This window comes from Pygocentrus nattereri, chromosome 23 (genome assembly GCF_015220715.1).
Source record: "Pygocentrus nattereri isolate fPygNat1 chromosome 23, fPygNat1.pri, whole genome shotgun sequence".
Classification (NCBI taxonomy): Eukaryota; Metazoa; Chordata; class Actinopteri; order Characiformes; family Serrasalmidae; genus Pygocentrus; species Pygocentrus nattereri.
In genome coordinates, this window is record NC_051233.1 from 22759597 (window position 1) to 22783356 (window position 23760).

Below are 23760 nucleotides of genomic sequence, written 5' to 3' on the forward strand. Positions count from 1 at the left end.
ATTATTAAATGATTATCCATGGAAATGGATGCTAAAAATGCAAACAGAAAATGGGATGAAAAATGCTGCAGTATCCTTAAATCCTTTAAGGTAAAAGAAATGTTCTGTATAAGAAGTATCATTCATACGCAAAATGTATCATAATTACACTGGTGTATATTGTACACTTAGTGGTCGCCTTATTAGATACACCTGACTTGTCTTTATACTTATTGCATTACTATCTTATCAGATCCTTTTAGCGTACAGACTGTAGTCCATCTGTCTCTCTGCATACATTTGAGCTGCCCTTCAACTTGTTTTTCAATAAACTGGACTTCCACAGGACTGCTACAGAGCAGGTATTTTTTGCTACAGAGCAGGTATTCTCAGCACTGCAGTGACACAGATGTGATGTGATATGTTAGTGTGTGTTGTCCTGGTCGAAGTGATTCAGACCTAGTGGTGCTGCAGGAGTTTTTAAATACTGTGGGGTTATCACCATTAATGAATAGGGTAGAAAGGGGCTAAGAAAGTATGCAGAGAAACAGATGGACTACAGTCTATAATTACAAATTGTCCCTATATGGTAAGTAGACCTGATAAAATTGGTAAAGACTGTAGAAACAAGTTGTAATAAAGTGACATAATAGAGTGACCAGTGAGTGTATAGCAAACAGGAACAGCAAAAATTAGTGATTTCTCCTGTTTTGGCATTTAAGACAAAACAAAAGTACATCAAATAAAGAAAAGACAATAGTTATGTTTGGTGCAGGCAGCCCCAGAACTAGGCCTAAGAACCATCGCTCAGTGTAACTGAATTTTAAAGGAAGGTAAATTCCTTTAATTTCAGTAGCAGTGACGCTCCATGAAAAAACATGTATTTGAGGTGTAATTTGTTTCAAACATTTTGTTTCAAAGTTTTTTTTAAAACTACAAATTATTTTGTTTGTGTAGAACAGGGCTGCCCAAACGTGCGGCTGATGGGCCAAAGCCGGCCTGTGAGGATGTTGGATTTGGTTCACCAGAGAGTTACTCCCTCCCACCAAATAACAGAACAAACATAATTTTAATACTCTATCTATGTATCTGTATGTATATATATATATATATATATATATATATATATATATATATATATATATATATACACACACATACATATATACACATATATATATATATATATATATACACACACACACATATATATATATATATATATATATATATATATATATATATATATATATATATATATATATATATATGTTGTCAGAAAAAAAACTCGTATCTAAACTCTCTTTGATACCTACCTGCCTCACAGTGTTTCGTGTTTTGCACATTCCCCTTCTCAAGGCAAAGTTTGGGCACCCCGGTCTAGGACGACATGTCTGGAGACTACACTACCCAGCATGCAAAGTAGTAGCTTTGCGCGCGCGCGCCCCCTGACGATTGAATTTGCATCAGCGCTCGAGCAGCAGCAGCATCACAGCAGCAGCAGCAGTAACGCATCAGCAGCGTCCAGAAACAGGTGAGGAGGAACAGTCGTTTGGACGATTTATAGCTGTTTTCTGCCTTCATTCGACCGCTCTTCTGTTTGTACACGAAGTGACTTTGTAGAATAGTGTCGTTTCATGTCGATGAAGTGTGCGCTGTTACCGTCGGGACCAACGTAGGTGACGTGGAGCGGCTGTTGACAGTTACTTCGCCGCACTTTTTTTTTTTTCAGCGGACCGTTTGACGCTGTGGCGCGAGGCAGTTAGCAAAGGAGCTAACGCCGGACTGTCAGTATCACTGTCACTTGACTGTCGTCTCGGTGGTGGGAAGAGATGGAGGCTGGTGTTTACTGTGGCGATTTAAGTCTGTAACGGTGTAAACTCGGTATACTGCGGTAAAGTGGGCTCAGTCCAGCGGGTTTCAGTCCAGGTTATTCATAAGTTGTGCTGGAGGGCATCGTCTGTGTTTTTAGACGCTTGGATAGTGGTCCTCTGAGTAGCCACTGCTTTCTTCGGTCCAGTTAGTACCTGTTCCTTGCCAGAATCCTGCTTTTCTTGTCACCATACACCATGTCAATCACATAACGGCTACAGAGTGAAAGACAGGTAGGTTTTATTCAAATAAGACATGGAAGACCCTGTTCTGTTTCCCAGAGTAAGCAATGATAGTAACGTCTTCTTTCGTAAAGGCAGTGCTTCTCCTTAGAACTATGCTTAAATGGTGAAATGGTTCTTCAGATTCATGGAGAATGTATTGTATATGATTCTATATGGAACCTTTGTTGAAATGGTTCTTTTGCAGCACCAAAGGTAGAAGAACAGGGCATGTCTATATTTACAAGCTTGACATGGTCACAATAGCAAAACTCATTTTGATGCTATGTAGAACCATTTTTGCAAATGTTCTACATAGAACCATGTACAACACATTCTCCATTCATCTTAAGAACCATTTCACAATGCAGAGAACCATTTTAACATGAAAGCGTTCTATATAAAACTAAATAGATTTATTGTGTTTACTAAAGAAAACTTAAAGAACCATCTCTTTTAAGTGTTTAGGCATGTGAAGAGTTGCTGCCTTTTCCTTTAATAGGCCTTTAAATGCTTCATTATGAGCCTCATTATAACAGGCCTACCATTCTTACTGGGAAATATAACCACAGCATGTGCTCATAAACAGTCATGTGAGGCTAGAAGTGTTGGAAATTGGCTGAAGAGGCTACTTAAAACTCATTAGCAGGGGTTTAAAGCAGCCTCTCCTTCCCAGAGTCCCATATGTAGCCTTTATAATGATGCAACCTTACACTGCACTTCTGGTTTTGACCATATTGATGAGTTAACAGAGGGAAACCAAGAAACCAGAAAAAGATCTATTAATGAGGTACAAGGGAAAAGAAGATACATGATCCTTGATATCTTTGAACATAGAGGATACTTGATCCTCAGCAGAGTGATTTGTGTCATATTAACAGCAAGTGATTGCAGAAGACTAAACTGAATACTACGTTAAACTAGGCTACATATGATCTTACTGAATTTCACTGTTCTAGTATGATATAATTGCAAGGAAGTCACTGAAGGAGCCGATAGCGTTTGTTGTTAGACATTTTTAGACATATGTGGAGGGACAACCCTATAAAACCCAAAATATAGTTTCTCAGTGTTTGTATTTTCTGTTTTTTCCATTCATGGCCTTACAAAGTAGCTAAAAACATCTCATGTAAGACATGCCTTCTCTGCTGGATTTGTAGATGCTGTTTGTAGGTAATTACACCCTTGACTTGACTAAGGCCAAACTACACAAGAAGTGGAAATAGCAAAGAGTGTTTCTCATGTGTTCAGGGCTGCGAGCTGTGTTCGGAACACACTGTCCTAGATGGAGTAGTCTGAGCCAGAGAGAATAGACTGTGTGTCAGCTTCACTCGGTAGTATAGTAAAAGCACATGCTTTCCAAGGAGACTCTAGAGCTTTCTGCAGTGTTTGAGCAGAGTTTTCACCTGCCGGAGGAAAAGAACCCGTCAAAGAGAGCTAGTGGAATAGACAGTGTTTTTTTTTGGCTTTTTTGTATATTGGTTTAACTCTGTCAGGATTGAGCACATTAGACATTAAATTATTAGATTAAATAAATGTATATACTGTACATATTTAAAGAACTTAATGCCCTCAGCACATGTATTACATAGCACTGTATAGCACTGCACAATATATCATTTCTTAATCATCTGCCTTTGCAATACTGATGTTGGAGAAGTGTGCAGTAATCAAATTAGTCTCTAACCAGTCTCTGGCAATTTCACTGTAGGCTGTGAACTTCCTGATCAGATGTTCTTTGGGTGTTTGGATGAAACACTTTATTTTGACCAGATACATTTTTTGTATTGTATCGGGCCTTTGTGTCATAAATTGCTAGCTAGCTTGTGGTTAGTATGTTAGCTTTGGACTAACATGCTAACTTGTGGCTATAGCATTACATTGGGATAGTATCCATCAGATTCCTAGACAGAGATTTAAGCCTAGTCCTGGATTATATTTTCCTTTCAAATGAGAATCTCCTTGCAGAATACAGTCTAGTCTAGGACTAAGTTAACCACTGTGTAAGGCTGCTTCGTCTCTCAGAGCAGCTTCCATCATAGTGTCATAGTGCTGAATCTGTTTCCCAGTCACATCGTCCCCTTTCCGGTGTAGGGCTCATTACAGAAACAGACTCACACACGCACTCTCTCAAGGGGAGTGGAGTGGCTATAAATAGTCTCTGGCCTCTGGAAAGGAGCAGGCAGGTCCAGCTGTGTGAGAGAAGCAGGGGTGGTCAATTCTCATTGGTAGCAGACGTGTCTGTGTGTGTAGGCGGGGAAAAACAATTCCTCTTAGCTGATTTATACTTCCTCTACGTTCAGAAATGTGTATTTTCTGCATCACTGCCCTATATGATATTCTTTTTCTGTGCTGAAAGACAATGATTAGAATATTTAGACTAGTTTCAGTGTTTGCCTCACTAATTAGAGCACACATGACATAACAGGATTTAAAAATGTATGTAAGTTTTTTTGGTGTCTTGTAAATGTTTAAAAGTTTAAAGTCAATTTAATTCCAGATGTTAAAATTACTAGTCATAAATGTCATGATGCAACTTTAATAGAAATCCCGGTTAATTTCACTTCAGTTTTCATTTCAAGCAGCACTCTGTAAGATATTTTTTGTTAAAACTGAAAAAAGTACCATTACTAAGTCAGGACAAAAAGAATATGCTAAAATATTGTGTCTGTGCACAGCTGCATGTTGCCTTATAAAGACTGCAAAAGTAATTTCAAAGTCAGAGGTGTTACGGTCGGATTACACAGGAATTTTTGAATCACATAATATGACTTTATGTTTTAAAGTCACACAGTCAAAAGAGAAAGTCTGGCTTAATGTTCAGGTCTCAAATGCAAGAAATAACATTATCCTGGTAAAAATATGATGGCAGTAGTAGATCATTCACTTTTTTGCTTGGAAAACGCTCTTTCAATGCACTCACAAACATCAGGTTTGTCTGCTTGTTGCATGCAATTACACATTTCCAACACAGAGGTCTCCATATCCCCAAATGTAACATAGTGCAGCTTTGAAAAGATATTTGGTTTGTTTATGTTGCTGTCTAAAAATGCTTACCAGGGAGCAATTGATGACTGAAGGCAGGAATAAATATACATGCATATAAGCCTTTAATCATGATGATATTTAATTCACTGTTTTTAATATTATGGAAATAACAAAATTCTGCATTGGAAAACATTCAAAGCACATTCACAGTGTCTTTTAGCGGAACCTGCTGTCATTGATTAAAACTAGACATATGGGTGCATCTTTTCAGACTACACTTGGAGGAATGTAGTGGGATACAATGCTGCCCTCCTCACAGCAGAACAGACAAGCACACCACACTATACCAGTAAGAGTCATTAGGCAAAACTCCCAATTCCCAACTTTTATCAAAGCCAGTACAGTAATGTATAATTAAAGTTCCGTAAAATCAGGACGATTCTACCACATAAAATATTAAAAGTCGTATCGAATCTTAATCGGAAAATATGAAACTACTTTTGTTTAATGTATGGCATGGCATATCACAATCAATTTTCAGCAGTACAATCACAACACAATATTTGTCCATATTGTGCACACTACATCCTACATGCACCCCTAACCACAGAGATTGATTATGGAATAAGCAAAAATATGTCAGGAGTGTCTTTATGATTGATGCTCATTTTGATTGAGAAAGCTTCATCTGCATGGTCCATTTACCCTCTTGTTGAGATTGTTGTCTGCCTAAGCTGCTTCAACATGTGTCGTAATTGGGTGCTCCTGCTTCCTTCACTCTGGACCAGTTCGACAGCCACAGAGCCATCTACATGTCCTGTTCACCTTCCTGCTGTGCCAGAAACTTCACCTGCATTCCCCACTGACTGTCCTGATGAGATTTGTGTGCACAAACTCTAATTACAACTTTAATCCTAGACATTCTCTACTTGCCTCACACTTTGCTGAGTTCTGTATTTATAATAACATGTCATCATGATAGTTTTGCCTAATGACAGACTCGTTTCTCATTAATGATTTTATATTCATAAGCCAGTTCTGCATTTTTTATTCATATTGCTCTTGTTGTGTTATTGTTTTGCTATCCACTGTCAACCAGAGTTCCCTTTTTGAGTCATGGTTCCTCTAAAAGTTTCTTCCTCTTGCTCTTAGGGAATTTTTTCTTGCAACTGCCACCACTGGTTTGCTTACTTGGGGCCTGCACCTGGATTTCTCTAAAGCTGTTGGTGAAAATTCCTGTTGTAAAAAGCACTGTACAAATTTGAATTGAAATTATTTGTGTTCCCTCTTTGACACTGGCTGTAGGCTAGTAAATGAAGGTCGCATGATACATATTTATTTCTGTCAGTTATTGATTTGTGTTATAATGACCCCAAGTAAGGCCATATTGCAGTGGGATAGGTGTGAAAAAGGCTGTGCTGTTTGTGCCTTCATGTATTTGTGCCTTCATGTAATGTATTTCATTTAATGAGAAATTTAATTTGTTAATGTGAACACAGATTTGGCTTAATGTGAGATTGTGTTTGTGTGTCTGTTTTGCACTTGGCTTCCATGTGTCCATATATAAAGTGGGGGAGGGGGTTCCTAGGATGTTTATTGGAGTCACCTTCATTTGTCACAGCTTGCATTGCAGTGTTGTTGTCTCCACCAATGGTAGTCTTCCTCTTCAATACACGCCACCAAAATACAACCATATACAGGCTGTACATCCTGCTGCACAGTACTGCATTGCACTGCAGTGTTTATTACGTTACAGATTAATACTAATAGGATACTCTAATACTGTAAGCGCTAGTTTTGCGGTGAAGGCTGAGCTGATGGCATCATGTTTATGTGGCATGTGCACATTTCTCTCATGATGTATAAAACTAGGAGGGTTCATGATGATTACCATTAGGGATGTACAGATATGGGAATTTTGAGCCAATACCATGTCTGAGATTTTACCATGACCATATTTGCAAATTCCAAGACATTTATATTTAAGATATGTAAAAAAGGGGCTACATCTGATTTAGAATTAGCAGGAAATGTAACATTTGTATCTGTACTGTTACAAATACAGTAAAAAGAATAAAATGCTAACATTTTATCATAGTAGCCCAGAATCAAATAAACATTCTGCTCTTTCAGAGTACAGTAAATATTTTGTCAAAATATCAGTGATGTCGCAAAATTCAGTGTGTCAGTTAACAAATGAAATATTGTGCAGCCATGTTTATGATGATGAGCATGTTGCATGATTTTGTTTGTTGGTAAGGCAGGCAGCAGGCTATGGTCTGGGCACATAGAACTGCATTTAGAGAGAGATCCATGTGTCTTTTGGTAATGTGATAGCGGGCTGATAAAACACCCAAGTCCACCCAAACTACATTTGTTTTCCTGTTAAACTGGCCGTTTCCTGGATGTTGTAGTTGAAATGTTGTCCAGCAAACCGCACTTCTGGCACGTGTATCTTGATTCCCGTTATCGGCATGAAGGCTCATCCCATGGGCTTTCTAAACTGACAAGTCCTGCGTTATATGAGGCTGTTGTTGGCCTTATCAAGGTCACGAGAAATAGAATTGCTCACATGTAAACAACTCATGGGCTGAGGTTGATGTTCTGACTAGTTTTGTGAATTTTGTGTTTTTCATTGATTGCTTTTTTATTTTTGTCTCAAGCAATACTGTTTGTCTTCCTAGCAGATAAGCCAAATGTTTCTGTAGGCCATCCTCATTTGCCTTGACATAGGTCTGATTCTTCTGTGCTCTCCCTTTTAGAGCGTTTAGCAGTTACTTTAACACCTTCTTTCCCTTCTCCTCTCTCCTTCTCTGTCTCAGTCTCTCTCTCTCTCTCTCTCTCTCTCTCTCTCTCTCTCTCTCTCTCTCTCTCTCTCTCTCTCTCTCTCTCTCACTCACTCACTCACTCTCTCTCTGGCTCCTGTTTGAGAATAACAGGCCTACGGGCAGATCGGTACCTCATTGCCCAGGAAAGCTCAGCGCCAAAGAGGCATGTCCTGCCTTTGGACGCCCGCTTTAATTGCAGAGATAAGGGCAGGGGAGAGAGGACGTGTTCTGATTTGGCACTCCCTCTCCGTTTGAGCTGAAGGAAACACTGCACCTCTGCTTCATGCCATGCACATTTTCTGCTTTCTCGTCTAGGCTGTGTTGACATCTGCCTGAAGAGAAACGAGAAGCAGCACTAACAGGATTTACTTTGGTGCCTCAGGGGAGCACGCTCAAAGGTATCTTAACCTTTCTTACTACTTAGGTAACTTGAATATGTTAAGTTATCTTTTACTGAATAAATACTTTAAATTGACTTTACTGATCTTACTGAACAGAACTGACCTCTACTGAACAAAATATATAGTCTGTGCTAAGAAAATCTTGTGTATTAAAGATTGCTTTGTGTAAGTAAATGTAAGTGAATGTAAAAAGATTTTATTTTAAGTAATTGTGGACTATTTTGATTAGTCCAATTGAATATTCACAGAATATAAAGATTTCTGACATTTTCAAATGATGTAAATAAGTGAAATAAATAAATGCATTGTTGCAAAAGTTTATTGTTGGTCAGCTGCCAATGCCCAAATCATATTCATATTGCCTTAAAAAATCAAGTCTGATAGATCAGCACCTTTTCTCTAAGAAGTTTGATGACCCATGTTATCCAAATTTTATTCTGTCCTATTTAAGTTCAGAAAGTTTCCCTTTGGCAAACTTTGGCAGATGAAACTATGTTTTCAGTGTCTCTGACAGCTTGTGATGGATTGTTCTTTCATTCCTCTGACTCGGCCAGTGTCTCTGGTTCACCCCAGTTCTGCCGTTGCCAAGTGGCTCACCCTGTAGAAGATTAGAAACCTGGGCAAGCCTCTGCTTTTAATTTACGTCAGAAGAATAAGGCAGATGCTTAGAGGTCATCTATCTTGTTGCAAGGCATTTTAGAAACAGAACCAGTTAGGCCGTATGCAGCGTCAGGTAATATGCAGCAGAGGTGATGTAAAGAGCATTTCTAGTGCATGTTTGTTGTATGTCCAGGGTACAGAAGGGCTTTCTGATGATTTCTGATAATTCATAAGTTCATCACTATTCCTGGGATAGAGACCTGTAGTTCAGTGCACGTCTGTATTTTTGGCAGGTCTAGACCTAGGACAGAGGAATGTGCACAGGAAATGGACTGCATACTTGCTGTGCAAATCACACTCAGTCTGGCTAACTGCATGGAATTCCATCCATACAAATGCCATTTAGGCCTAGCCCTCAAGTACGGTTGGCAAATAGCAGGCTGTAGGTTCTCATCAGGACAGAAATGAAATACATATAGTTTGCTTATGCTTTGTTGAGCTACAAACTGAAATTGGCCTAACCAGAGGTTTTCTCTCATGGCCATGAGACTGTAGAGACTATAGTAAAGACACAGCATTGTTTGACATTGTTCTAGGAGGGCAGCTCTACCTATTCAGGGTGAACAGGGTAAACAAGTTGGTAGATTAATATCTGACGTGGTCGGACATGGTGTGTAGGTGTGTATGTTTACAATATCTCAGAATCAGGGTGATCTGACTGATGGTAGAGCAGCACACAAGAACATCAGATATGTCTCATTCTGCAACACTGAACTTTATTACCTGCAAGGAGAAGCCAAATACATAAAACTCAAATACAGAGGAACAAAAATCCCTAACATAATGTGCCATAAAAATAATAAATCATTTTGAATGAACTTCTAAATGTAATAAATCAAAAATAGTCGAAACAATAAATGTGATTCACACTATCACACCAAACACAGCGTTAACTTCTGATCTTGACCTGAAAGTCTTGGCCCATAGATAAAAGAATACAATGATTTAGGAGATGCTGCCTCAATTTACAGTGTCTTAATCTAAGAGCATCTGTCATCAGCAATTCTGTATCTAGAAATAATTTTGAGTAAAATATCAAATCTATCAATATTTAATTTGTTCATTTTTTACTTTTTGTGTGTCTGTGCACTTACTATCCTTTCAGTTATAAAACCAGTGAGTTACAACTCTGTCCTCTGAACAAAACGTGTTCCCAAAGGTCACTGACATTATGTTACCAATCAAAGATTCAAACAAGCAACTACACAAACTCACCTGAGCTGCCTTCGAATGTCTCTCATATGTATATGGCTAAAATAAAATGGCTAAAAGAGAAATATCTAAGAAGGTTAGATAGAAGACAAAACATCTGCACAAGAAAAGGGAAAGTCATAGGAAAATAAGTGGAAGAACAGGAGTATTTAAAACTAGAGTTAAAAAATGGGACTCAAAACAACAACAACAAAACCTTGTAGACCACCAAAACTGTCCCCATCAGATAAATAGTTCTTAAAGCTTTTATCTTAGAGAGAGAAGAAAATCAAGCTCAACTCTTGCTTCTAATCTGAAAAATCTGTCCATCCTTCCACTGTGAGAAGACAACTCAACACTATGAGTATGAAAGGATGTGTAGCTGTCAAGAAACCATTACAGAAAAAAGGAAATAGACAAAAAAGTAAAATACTGGACACCTGAGATATTTAATGGACTGATCAGTCTAAACCTGTCAAATTACCTGTATTGTGAGAAGCAGAAGAAACTTCTAAGACTAAACTTTGGAGGTGTGGAATAATAGCCCTTCAGATTTGTTTCAAAAACTGCACGTAGGTCTCCTGAAAAGAATGGAAGCTGTAATACATGAAAGAAAACTGAATAATAGTGTTTAATGGTCTGAACATGAAATAAATGAAGGGGGTAGCCTCTGAGTTTTGCACAGTACAGAATATGCTGGTTAATCTGTAAATTTTCTGTTTAAAATTAGAAAATTTGTATATAAATATGCAAGTCGATCTCAGTCAGTAGGAGAAAAAAATAGCCTCTTAAGAAGTATTATCTCATAGTTCATTGATTTGTATGACTAGACTAAAGTGCGTGTGGTATAACAAGCAACTGTGACAGAATTTGGAGCAGCTCTTTGATTTACAGTGAGGTTAGATCAGGTCACAGAATTAGTCTTTACTGTGGCACTGATGGGAGCTTGTTGCTGCAGTGTTTAGTCATTGAGAACACTGACCCCACTCATACAGGAAGCCCTGCTCCGTTGGGACCACGCTGCTCTGAGAGAGATGAAACGCTCTGTAAAATATACATGAGGCTACTCTTTGGCTTCAGCATGCTGAATGCGAGAGTGACTTTGTTTCTGTGGTGTAGGAGTTCATATCACAAAAGTGTCAGCTCTCTCATTTCCTAAATGACACTGCTGTACAAAAGCAAAGTAGTCTTGGATGCTGAGAGATGAAAATTAGGCCTTCCTTGGGAAATCTCTGTTGAGTCAGTATTTTCATCTCTTCCTTTTTGCATTTTATGTGCGATCTCTTCTTTTGATCACAAAAGTGCTGATGGAGGCGTAAGCAGTGTTTCATCTTTAGGCTGTTTTGTATTCTCTGTCTGACATGGCCATTTGAAGTGCTGAGCTTTGAATTTGAAATAAAAAAATAATTGAACTCCCTCAAAAAACCAAAGTTTTTAAAGTTTGGCCAAGAATGTAAGGGGCCTAGGCTACTGTACGATTTGCTTCAGTATCTGGCAGTACCAATGTGATCGATTAATTTGTTGTGTTGATGTAGCAGTTTCTAGCCTGCCTTGGAGAGTGCTTTGAGAGCAGGACTTAACAATTAATCATACTTTAGTCAATATTTAATTTTGTCCTTTGTAGTAGATTAATCATGGAAGACTTTAATATATTCTGTTTAATAGTATAATGGGTATATCAGGGATGCATGGTTGTGCAGTGGGTAGTGCTGTCGCCTCACAGCACGAGGGGCCTGGGTTCGATTCCGGCTGGGTGACCAGGGTCCTATCTGTGTGGAGTTTGCATGTTCTCCCTGTGTCTGCGTGGGTTTCCTCAGTCCCAAGACATGCAGCCAGGCTAATTGGACAAAAAATGCAAAATTGCCCCTAGGTGTGGGTGTGAATGTATATGTCTGTCTGTCTTCACACAGGCTGGTTGTTGTATTTGATGGAATGCTCTGTGTTCCAATGATGGAACATAGCTACTACTAGAACAGTGATATCAGTGTTTATGCACTGGCACCTGGAACAGTTAACTGAGTACTTAAGATACAATTTATATCAGATTTGGACTTTTTATACCATGAATTCTGGGCCTCAGCCTGTTTCACCAAAGACAAGCCCTTTTTAAGGAATGAATTTTATATTGTCTTAGCCCTAGTTTGAGTCCACCCTAAGTTCCATTGGATTCACAGTCTCCAGGAGATCAGAAGGGTTCTAGGAGAGTTGCCACCATAGGGGGAGAGAGCGGGTGGAGGCAGAAGACATCCTGTTCAGCTTCATGATTCCAGCCTTCATGACTTAGTACTTTACACCCCAGCAAATTGACAAACGCACACACGTGTACACACACACACACACACACACAGAGCAATCCCAGGTGCAGCACAGATGGTGAAGCCATGCTGACGTGGAAGACCGTTCGCGAATGAGTTTACACACCACTCACGAGTGTCTTGTCAATGTTTGTTCAATTCAAGTGCTAGAACCACATAATAAAGCTGTCCAGTGCTCTCCTCAGTGGAAGGGTGTGTTTGCAGTTTGTTTGGAAGAGATGCTGTGACTTGTGTTTGTCATTCACTGCACTTTAGTCAGTATTAGGTTATCTTGAGATTCATTTCAGGTGTCAGGGCCCAACCAATATCCGCTGGCTGTTAATATCAACTGATATTGAGGTGCCACTCATTTAGTAGTGTGGTCACAAATGCAGATGATAAATGTCTGAAATGTTTGTTTTGGCTTGTTTTGTATTGTGGCAAACACATTTCTGTTGTGATCTGCTCACTTCTGAGAACCTAAGCCCCTAAAATGCCTGGCTTATTACATCCTAAGTAGGAACTGACTAAGTATAATGCCTTGCAAAAGTATTCAGCTCTTCTTCATCAGAATTGTTTGAATTACAAATTAGCACATTTTGTGCTGTCATATTTTATTTTAAAAGACTGGCACTCACAATATATTAATTTAAAGTAATGGTTTATGTAAGAAAATATTTTTATACTTATGCTGTTTGCATAAGCATTCAGCCCTTGTGCTGGGGTAAAAGAAGCTAAGTGGCTGAGATCGTAGGAAGGTGCACCAGTCAATGATATCAAGAGTTCTGCATACAAAGGCTAGCTGTATGGGAGGGTTGCTAGAAAGAAGCCATTACTGAAGAAAAACTACATCAAAGGATGTCTGGAATTTGCCAGAAAGCACCAAAGAGGCCCAACTAAAATGTGGTCTTATGAGACAAAAACGTTTTAACCAGCTTTTTAACCAGAATTTAAGAATACTGTAGATGGAGCACAACATTCCTCAGCAAACACCGTTCTAACAGTGAAGTATGGGGGTGGCAGCATCCTGTTACGGGGATGGTTTTCCTCAGCAGATATTAGGCATATTGTGAAAACTTAAAGGATAGATTGATGGTGTAAAATACAGGGAGATAATGCAAGAAGTTGTACATCAAGCAAGAATGGGAAAGAATTCCACCTACAAAGCTTCAATAGTTTGTGTCCTCAGTTCCCAAACGCTTATTGAGTGTTGTTAAAAGGAAAGGTGATGTAACACAGTGGTAAACATGCCCCTGTCCCAACTTCTTTGGAACGTGTTGCAGGCATCAAATTCAAAATGAGTGAATATTTGCAAAAAACAATAAAGTTTATCCGTTTGATCATTAAATATCTTGTCTTTGTAGTGTATTCAATTGAATATAGATTGAAAAGGATTTGCAGATCATCGTATTCTGTTTTTATTTATGTTTTACACAATGTCCCAACTCCATTGGAATTAGGGTTGTAATTTATATACCACATTTTTTCTTCTACATTTTTATATACATTCTTCTTTTAGTTTCCTCATTCAGTTAATACGATTAAAAAGTAACTTTCCTGGGAGCATAAGTTGTTACCACATCATGGAATACAATTAAGCTGTTTTTAGAAATCCAATGTCAGTCAGGCACACCCTTTTGTATGCTACTCAAACATGAGGATCAGTGGCTTTCTGAAAAAGTTTTATCTTAAATTCTTTGCCCAGCATTGTTCCTTAATATATTCAGAGTTACTTCAGAGTGTTCAAGTAGTGAATGTTCAGTGTTCATATAGTGGAACCTATTGTAGAACACTTTGTAGAAAGCTTTCTTGTGGTTCAGAATGACGGCAAAGCACTGTTGTCTGTGCTGTGGAAGTTGTCTGTTTTGCCACTAGACCTTCACTGGCCTGGTGGTTTTGTGGTAATGTCAAATAACCACTACACCATAAAGTGCCTTTTGTGGAATGGTGGTTAGAAGAAAGGTAACCAAGTACAGCAACAAAATTCCCTTATGGAGGGGCTAATTATGGGATGTCGATTTAAAGTTTAATTGTGGTTGAATGTTAAAGTAGTGTGTTTCAGTAACAGGACCTTCCTCCGTAGTCCTGATGACTTTTTTCCTGAGTGTGAGCCATCCACCCCCTCTGGGCTCAAAGCCACAGCTGGTGCATAGAAAAAGAGGGACAGCTCTCAGCTTGGCTGGTGAGGACCTAATGTGTTTGTCTTTCAGAGCATTGGCCATGTCAGAGTGCGGAATTCAAAGAGAGCCTATTGTTCATCTGTCATGTGAGATCCAACCATTCTTGGGACAAGAGCCATAGCTGGAAAATGGTTGGAAAATCAGGATCGATTTACAGCAGGCTAGTTCAGTGTGTCTGTTTTGTTCAAGTATGTGTTGGTAAGGAATGTATTTTGTGGTCCAAGACGGTTGTGTGAGGGCGGATAGTGTCCAAGATCAGTCACTCTGGTCTTGAAGCATTCGTCTTTGTGCGTTCTTTTTCATGGAATGGATCACAATAGGATTCCATTGTTTGTAGGCTGATGGCATTCAGACAGCCTTTTGAAAATAATGAGTCATGTGCTGCAGAGAATAGAGCGTAATTCTCCATTCTCCCACTCTGGAATCATAGTAGTCCTATCATTTGTGTCTAAACTTTGATGTCCCACTCAGTGCAACACATTAAAGATATTATGATATTATCAGTGGACAGTTGTTATTTGAAAATGCTATTTGAATAGTGCATTTAATAAAAACAAAGCTATAGTCCCAAAGTCCCATGTTCCTGCCTTTCTAGTGTTTTTTGTGTGTGACCCAGTTAAGCTGAGAAACAACGGTCGAAATATGTTTCAGAAAATGCTCTCCAAAGACGAATCAAATTAGTCCTAGTAGAGTTCAGCTGATATGAGACTTTTGTGGCTGAAACTCATTTTAATCCAGATCAGCTTTATTCCAGCTGTTGTTGAATCTCTAGTATTAAATTCAATATACAGTGTACAAATAATTTACAGACAATACTCAATATACAATATAGACACTATGCACAGTATACAAGCAATATGCAGACTATGTATAGGCATGTGATATATAGACAATGTACATATAATTTAGACAATACACAATATACTAGCATAATGCAGATTATATAGGGGCAAGCAGTATACATAATGTGTGTGGTAGTACAAGAAACAATTATCTACATCATGCCTAAGAATGAAATTTTGGTGCACAATGGAAAGAGTCTGAAGCAGGGTGTAATAACTACAGAAAAAAACAGGAGTAGCTATGGCCCAACAGATGCTGTTAGAGATCAGCTATTTATGAGGATGGTGGCATGAGGAAAGAAACTGCTCCCGTGTCAGGTAGACTTAGTGTATAAGGTTCTGTAGCCCTTGCCAGAGGGAGGAAAATATGTTGTGTCCAGGGTGCAAGGAATCTTTAATGATTTTACCTGCCTGTTTTCTGGGTCTTGAAGAGTACATGTCCTAGAGGGTGGGCAGGGGAGCATCAATGATTTTTTCAGCTGACTTTATTGTTTATTGCAGTCTGCTCATATCCTCTTTTGTAGCTGCTCTGAAATAGACCATGCTGGATGTGCACAAGACAGATTTGATGACTATGGTGTAGACTTTGCTCAACAGTTCCTGTGCTGGGCAGAACATTCTCATCTGCTGCAGAAAGTACATCCCCTACTTTTTTGAGGACGGAGTTGATGTTGGTTTCCCACTTCAGATCTTGGGAAATGGTAGTAGAAACTTGAAGGTCTCCATGGTTTACACAGGGCTGTTGGATATTGTGAGGGGAAGCAGTGCTGAGGCGTGTCCACAGTCATCGCCACAGTCTTAAGTGTGCTCAGCTCCAAGTTGTTCTGACTGCACCAGAACACCAGCTGGTCAACCTGTTAAAATCCCCAAGTATTAAAAAGAGTGAGCCTGTAAACTTTTGTTCCAGGCCTTGTGTCCTTCACTCTGTTTGGGATGGGATGTAGGAGAAAGGATGAAGGAGAAAACTCATGCAGTGAATTAAATGGCTTGCAGTTTATGAACAATATCTCAAAGTTTAGGCTGCAGTATTCATTTGACACTGTGACATCTTTACACCAACCTTTGTTAATGTAGAAGCACATTCAGCCGCCTTTTGCTTTCCTTGACAGCTCCGTCATGCAATCCACTCAGTGTAGATGAAAGCCCAGCAGATGTAATTTGCTTTCAGGGATGGATTCATTGAGCGAGGAAGAGAGCAGGCAAAGTTCTTGTTCATCCTTTTGAGGAGAAGCAAGTCATCCATTTATTGGCCAAGGAGCGGAGATTCACCAGATGAATTGATGGTATCCCCGCTGTCAGAGCTTCCTCACCCATGTCAGGGTGTCCCCCCCCATCTGTGTCTCCCCCATGTCTTTCAGTGAGCTGGTGTGCCTCCTACAGGGATCTCCCGAAAAAATTCCTGGTTTTGTGAAAACAGGTGAACTATAGAATAGTATCTAGATCATCTATTCAGTTTTTTAACTGTCTTATGTTAAGTAGTTCGTCCCTGATGTAAATAATCGATTTTGAACAAAATCACCCTCTTGCCTCAATATGTTTAAGGAGCTAGAAAATTATCTTGGTAAATTATTATCAATTCAATCAATTATTATGGACAAATATTAAACACACTGCAGTAGTTATAGTTGAACAGGGTCCAGTTTCCCAAATACATTTTAGTGTTAAGATCATCTTAACTGGTAAAGAGAGAGTATTCAGCATGATTCTCACTCTACCACTTAAGAATCATCCTTATGATAAAACACTTTCGGGAAACCCAATCCAGTTCTTTAACTGCTGATAAGATTATCCGTCATTGCGTGACTGATACTCAAATAAACAGGAAAAGCTTGCAGTGTCTTAAATAATATATTTTAGCATAGGGTTGTGTTATGTTGTTCTCATACTAAAAGTTAAATATGGATGCATGTTTTTGTTACATTAAGTTTGCTTGTATTTTGTGTTCTAGTTTAACTGTAAAGCCTGTTTTGTTGTAATAGAGCAGGTCATGCCTGTCAGCCTAAACTTATTTTTGAAATCTGCATTATTAAATAGCGAAGAGATAAAAGTAATTTAGTGTTCTCATGTGAAAATGCTCCATTCTAGAGAAACTTAGTGATTCAGAATTTTTCACAGTGGTAGTGATAAGTACTAGGCTTGGGCAATAGGACAATGTAACTGGATTTCGTCAATGACAAGTAACCTGTTGGGGATGTGTAAAAGGTGATAATCACTGTTTTAGTGAAAAGAACTGAGAGAGAATTAGAGAGGACTAAATTACAACTAAGTAGCTTGCAAAATATGTTAGGAAAATGGGATTCAAGTTTAAAAAAGTGTGTGGGCTCATGCACCAGTTGTCAGTGTCTAAGAGAGACGGAAAGGTTTGTTTTTTGTTTAGAAACTACATGTGTTGTTTCTCTCTGCCACGAACTGTAGTGCTAGCTTTGCCACATGTATTCCTCTTCATGTACTTTCCAAAAACGGAATAGAAAATAAATGCTGACATGCTTTGAAATTTCAGTTTGTTTCAAAGTGACTTGCTGCAGTAAAAAATGAGCTAAAATGACTGGAAGTTAGAGGTGGTCAGCTAAGTTAACTCTAACCTGGAGGGAAGGTTCCTCTGATCTGCTTCTATGGCTGGTGTTTTCAGAAAAAGGTAATAAATAAAGTTTAATTAAGTTTAGTGGATTTTTAAAACTAGAACATATGGAGCAAATTATTTTTAGATATTGCCCAGGCCTAATAGGTATCAGATACCTGAAGAGTTGTTTCTTAAAAAATCATCACAGTACAATATTCCATGAAATGGAATAACATGTTTTAAATTCATTCATGGTGGAGAGGTACACGCAGGACGTTACCTCTCCCAAAAAACTCTCTGAAAACCACTCTGAATAACTTTGTTTGCATCTCAATGACTAAATTATGCAGAAATAGTGATAATTTTAACAAGGTTCTATAAAGTGAATAATTTTCTGTCAGAGGTTCCTGACAATACAATTACAATACAAAACAAGCCAGTCAGTATTGTGTTTGTGAGATTTTTGCTGATACTAATAAAAATGTCGGACTTCTATATCTGCTGATGTTCCTAGCCAGTTTCTTTATTTTCAGTTGACACTTGAAATTAAATAAGAAAAGCCCATAATCCACTTGAAAGATGTAGATAAAATCAATAACTAAATGAATAGAGACCGTCCACTTCCTCAGCACTAAAATACTCCAGTCTCTAGTTCATCAGCTTGCTCTCTCATGTTTCCATCATGCAACAGGTGGCTGTATCAGAAGGGCTTCGTTCACTGCCTTTAGGCCTGCTGCAACACTCTGCATTATTTAAACTGTTGCACTCTGTTCTATTGCTTCAGAGTGTGACTGTAGATCCTCTCTGCTCACCCAGTCCTTTCAACATGACTGCATGTTGTCACTGTATAAGATATATTACTGAAATTATCCACTTTGTATTTAGTGCAGGAGCTAAATAAATTAAAGCTTAATAAATTAAAGATTAAAGCTTTATTGCAGTTCATAGATGGTCATCCACTGCTGGTACACATCACATTTCTGCAACACATAGACCTCTAAAGTCATGTGTCATTCTTTAAGTTGGAATCATATCCATGTTAGGAACTCCAGCACTTAGCTGGTTTTCTCTATAATAATATTGACTGGAGTTTTTGCGTATTTTTGGGTATTTGTCCTGTTTGTCCTCTTTTGTCCCACATTTTTCATTGGATATTCTGAATTAAGGTTGTGTAGAAGTCACAATATAAATAAAGCTACACGCTACAAGCAAGCTAACCCTCTTGTACATTAAAAATGTGTCATAGTAAAGTAAGACTACTGGTAAACACTTAAGCAATAGAACACTAGAGGTAGTGTGTTATTGTGAAATAACATCACAGCTGTGATTTCATGCTGTAGATCATCACAGGCATGGTGTTATTTGTGATGACACACAACATCGAATGATCTATGGTTTATCTACTTTTATACAATTGTTAAATAAATAAAGTAAGAAATCAACAAATTGGGCTGTGAACATGTCATTTAATATGTTTTATTATTTGCAGTTCCTTGCGCCAAATTATAGTTCCTTAACAAGCAACTTGTTGCTACGTCACAGTACTGAGCTCCGCTCACTCACTGCACAGTCAGCAGTTCGTTCTCCAGATCCTCATGCTAAATTCCCAAATTGTCATCACTGCTGAGCAGCTTTTTTGTTTTTTATTGCAGCAGTTTTATGGCTCAGTGCGATTTGGTCAGACTCTGAAGATGAGACTACACATGTAGCGAATGGTATTCAGTTAATTTCTGACTAATTCCAGGTTGTTTAGGTTTTCTTCTGTCACAGCTGCTGACTGAAAAGCTTGCTCAGGTGTAATGGCAGTTTGGAAATTTAGTATAGTCTCATCTTCAGAGTCTAACCAAATCGGCTGTTGGTCAAATGTAATCTTATAAAGTATCCATTTTCTGTTTGTGCGCAAAGGGAGAAGTACAAACTCGTCAAAGTCGTTGATTAGCAACGGTGTCTCAGTTGAGTGATACAATGTTTTTGAAAAAAACATGATGTTATGGCGAAATAACAACACGGTTAGAACGCCTCTCAACAATCAGCTTGCATGGCTAGAACTGGCTGTTGTATAATATTATATACCAACACCATCTACTCAAACTAGGCTACTACTATCGAAATGGTATTTGGGTATTTGGGTAACTCACCATTACATATGTTTTTCTTGTTTTTCTTGAGACTATTGTAACTGAAGCTTTAGCATTACCCGAAAAAACAGTCACTATGATTTCCTGGTTAGTTGTAGTGGCCTTCAGGTCAGGTGATAATGTGCAGGCTCCTGAAAATACTATGTTTAACAATTATGACATTTTGGCACAAACGTGTAGCAGATCAGAAATTTCAAAATGTGTGAGGTAAAATAATGGATTATATGTTGTTAAGGACAGTACTAATAGTTACTAAAAAACCCTTTGCCCACCGCATGATAATGAGATTATAAAAATGATAAAAATACATGCATAGACCAGTTGACTAATATTAATTATTCTAATCTTTACACCTTGTAATGATTAACTAAGCCTCTGTTGGATCGTCTATCCAGTTTTATATGTATATAAGCATGCTATTCCATTTTTCCCCCGCATATGTAAGTCCTTATTAGACTAAGGGCTGCCCTGCTTCTGTCTAGCAAAAGTTAATGGTCTGTTCCCAATTTCATACTTAGTATGCAGACTTGAGAAGGAGGCATGTTTGAAATCTGTTGTGTGTGGAACAGGATGTGGCTCATAAAGAGTGGCTCATTTAAATCTCACTCATTAGCGAGGGCTGGAATAACAGCCGTCAGGGCGTGGTCGGACCAACTTCCCACTTTGCTTTCGGCCACAAGCTGTTTTCAAGTGTGAGAAACCAAAAACTGCAGTTTTAAAACTCCTTTTCTTAAACATTCTGTCTCTCTTCCCTTTGTCCGCAGCCTTACCATTGACAATAGCATGGCATTGATTATGAGAAGGTGGAGCATTAGTTACTTTGTGCCATCACCACTTTTTCCTACATAAGCTTTCCTACATACACAAAGATCATCTGGTGGGTTCAAGGATGGTTACACGGAATGAAATACACTCATCCATCCAAGTATAGTTTCCCAAAACAGCATCTGGGTTCTCACAGATCAGAAATATGAGGAAGTTGAACACCAGTAAAGTTCAATGAATTAATGATGTTAAGTGAAGATGACAGGCTGAAATGTTTGCTTGAACATAGTGGTGGTTTTGTAGGGTCTAAACATCAACCACAGATAGACATGATCCACTGGTAATTTGAATGACAGACCGCGAGTTTGGAGAAAGCTAAGGCAAGTCAAGTCAAGCACCTACAGGTGAATGAAGTTATTGAGTCTGTATTGGTAATTAGGGGTGTAAATCTCTGACATGAGAATAGGAAAGAACGCACTGCATCATAAAATCCCAAATTTTATCAGAGCTCTATGTGACTAATTTGTTTACACTTTAGAATTAATTAAGAAGAATACACTGATAATAGAAAAGAGCTGTTAACATGGTAGCAGAAAAAATAAAAACAAAATGTCAAGAGTTTTCTGTTATGTTGAATATTTTAGAATTTAAATAATGAATACATCCTTTATTAACTATACTATAAAACGTGGATAGGTGATCCCATAGAAATTTAGTTTATCATTATAAAATGTATAGATTAGAATAGATAATCTTAACCCAGTGGCATGTGCAACATTTTTGAGAGAATCATAAAACATGATGTGGAAACAAGCTTTCACTAACAGGTAACTTAATTGTGTTGTTTTGGACAGTACAGATTTTTACCCTTCAATTCAATTTCTCCAATTTCTTAGACAAAGACAGCTGGACTTTAGCTCAATAGTCGGGTTTTTCAGCATCTCAGCACCTGTGAGATGGCAACAAAACATATTTGGAGTTATGCTGAAACCAGCCACATGCTTGATGAAAAAAAGAATTGTAATATTTTTTATCTTCTGGATGATGTACAGATTTTCCAATAGTGACTTGATGTTACAAAACAAAGCTGCAGCATGACATTTGAGTTTTATGAGTTTTGTGATATGTTTATGTCATATCTTATTCTATGAGTTTACTGGCTGTTTGCAAAGTAGAAATATGATTTCTGTCTGACTCTTGTAGACCCAGAGGTTTCCCATTATCTGATTAAGTGTATGTAAATGCATTGGGCGAATTACTGACAAAATTGGATTTTCTGTAGTTATCAGATTATTAAATGCATGTAAATGTACTCAGTGTTATGATAACTAGTGATAGGATCTTGATAGGGTCTTATTTGATAGGGTCTAATTTTCATATTGCTGTTCTCCATCTTCATGTGCTAACTTTGTCCAGATGTATAGGCTTTGCATTTGAAGTTGTGTTATAGTGTAGTTACAGTGTATAGATATAGTGTTGTAAAAGTGCAGCATGCAGGGTTAAGGGAGGGAGGTGGGGTGTTTGGAAAGTGGGGGCCTGCATCATTTTGAATATTAATAAATCTTCACATTCTTATTAAGCATAAAATGTATGGATGCTCCTATATGTCATTTTTAGTTTTAAATTTAATGGTGCTTTAAGGGCCATGCTTCGTCTGAACTGTTGGAGGAATAGTCAGGAAAAGGAAGGATTTTATAGAATTTTTTTTATTTCCCTTTTGGCCTAACCCTGTAGTTTTTCTCTGAGAAGTTGCTCTGCCACCAGGCGTCTTGCTTCCGTGTCTTGCTCATGGTGAGGGGTAGGCACAGCATGCAGCCGTAGCTTGTGGCTTCTTTGAGTGCTGTGTTATGAAAGTGCCTCTTCTAAGCTTAGCTTGGCAAGTTGAGGGTGTTCACAGAGAGGAGACATTTCCAGTAAGTTTTTTCTCTCTTTTAGTTGACTGTACGTTCAGTTTTAAACATATCAGCTATAACTGGAGAACTCCTGTATGACTGTTTTTGTGAATCTGACTGAGCATAGTCTGTATTCTGTTTGAGTGAGACAACGTACCTCAAGTTCCTTGTCTTTAGTTTCACATCCTTTGGTTATCATCTGAACAATACTTGCAGTTCCCTTCAGCAAATAATGATCCTGGTAGTAGCCGTTTATGACAGTTATACATCTTTCATTTTACTACATCCACAGAAAGCAAATATAATAGCATATCCCCATATGTATTTTTGTATGTTTTGAAAAGTGAACTCAGGCTTAGAGAGGATGTCGTGAAGCAGTGCGATATTCAAACCCAGCAGCCTTTCAGCCCTTGTCAATATGCTTGGTCTTTTTCTGTGTAGTGCTGAGCAGACTTAGAAACTGAGAGCTGTGTTAGTCATGACTGACTTCCTCCCTCTCTTCCTTAAAAACACTAACAGGAAGTTGACAGCTAGTTATTAAGCATTGCCTCATCCTTACCCTATTAGGAGTCAGAGGAGACTTATTTTTGCTCTTTTGATCTGGTTTGAACCAAAGTCTGTCAAGGCTCAGCTGCTGTATCTACATTTCAGTTATGGTAAGATTTTCTTATACGTTACAATACAGTATTCAATTTATAATTATGGCAAGTACTTAGGCCAATCTGTATTCACACTTCAACCCAAATTTGGCTATAGGGATGATATGTCATTGTTTAGATAAATTGTGTTTAATGTTTTGCATTTCTGAGTATATTGTGGATATTGTCAGTACTCTGAGCACACTGAACAGCTGCTAGTATTACGAAAAAAGACCAATAATAAGGAGCCTTTAAACCACAAGAACGGTGCATAGTAACAAGTAGCTGATTGAATGTTAGCCCATTGTTAT

General features: G+C 38.3%; 1 protein-coding gene across 6 annotated transcripts in view; it reads left to right on the forward strand.

The window, feature by feature from the left end:
* Positions 1-1429: 1429 nt before the first annotated feature.
* Positions 1430-23760, forward strand: part of specc1 (sperm antigen with calponin homology and coiled-coil domains 1) — a 168131-nt gene continuing 145800 nt past the window's right edge. Inside the window, exons 1-2 of one of the 6 annotated variants that reach the window (XM_017698959.2) lie at positions 1430-1513; positions 8204-8286. The gene's annotated coding sequence lies outside the window, so the exon portion shown is untranslated. Of the gene's footprint in view, positions 1514-2065; positions 2085-8142; positions 8287-22722; positions 22833-23352; positions 23468-23760 lie in introns of those variants that run through there. The other 5 variants (XM_017698968.2, XM_037533264.1, XM_037533263.1 and 2 more) reach the window with 5 other exon arrangements.